This window comes from Schistocerca piceifrons, chromosome 2 (genome assembly GCF_021461385.2).
Source record: "Schistocerca piceifrons isolate TAMUIC-IGC-003096 chromosome 2, iqSchPice1.1, whole genome shotgun sequence".
NCBI classification, from domain to species: domain Eukaryota; kingdom Metazoa; phylum Arthropoda; class Insecta; order Orthoptera; family Acrididae; genus Schistocerca; species Schistocerca piceifrons.
In genome coordinates, this window is record NC_060139.1 from 1,107,250,200 (window position 1) to 1,107,251,099 (window position 900).

The 900-nt window shown below is 52.4% G+C and overlaps 1 non-coding gene across 1 annotated transcript; it reads left to right on the forward strand.

Moving 5' to 3' along the window:
- Positions 1-75, forward strand: Trnas-cga. The gene has a single exon. It is a non-coding gene; the product is annotated as a tRNA-Ser (tRNA).
- Positions 76-900: the final 825 nt, after the last annotated feature.

Below are 900 nucleotides of genomic sequence, written 5' to 3' on the forward strand. Positions count from 1 at the left end.
TGCTTGGGTAGCTCAGTTGGTAGAGCAGTTGCCCGCGAAAGGCAAAGGTCCCGAGTTCGAGTCTCGGTCCGGCACACAGTTTTAATCTGCCAGGAAGTTTCATATCAGCGCACACTCCGCTGCAGAGTGAAAATCTCATTCTGGAAACATCCCCCAGGCTGTGGCTAAGCCATGTCTCCGCAATATCCTTTCTTTCAGGAATGCTAGTTCTGCAAGGTTCGCAGGAGAGCTTCTGTTAAGTTTGGAAGGTAGGAGACGAGGTAGTGGCAGAAGTAAAGCTGTGAGGACGGGGCGTGAGTCGTGCTTCGGTAGCTCAGTTGGTAGAGCACTTGCCCGTGAAAGGCAAAGGCCTCAGTCTGCTTTCGGCCGGTGAGCGGCGAGGACGTCTTGTTTACGTCCCGTCCGCAGAGTCGCGAGCGCGCGTAGTTTGTTAACTTCCTCGCCGCAGCTAATACTCGCGTCCGTTTAACACTGAGTCGCCATGGCTCATTCGTACAGAAAAGCTACCATCAAGATCAGCTTCCAGCCCGACTACGCGCGACCACGAGCCTTTGAAGTCGAACGATTCATCCGTGACGAAGTTCAAATACCACTACAGCACATCATCGGTATCCACCTATCCATCACAAGTAGCGTCGTTTACGTCAAGATGGTCGATGACGAGTTATGTCATGCAGTTGTGAACAGATGCGCGAACACTGTCAAGTTCAAACACTCCGATGGTCACATCGGAGAGGTTACTGTTGACCATGCTGGACTAGGATTACGCACACTAAGAGTCTTCGAACTCCCTTTCGAAGTGCCACCGGACGTCGTTACCTCAGCTTTCCGCCCTTATGGGACGGTAATTAGCCACGTGGCCGAACAATGGAACACCTTCGAGACGTACCAGGTCCTCAA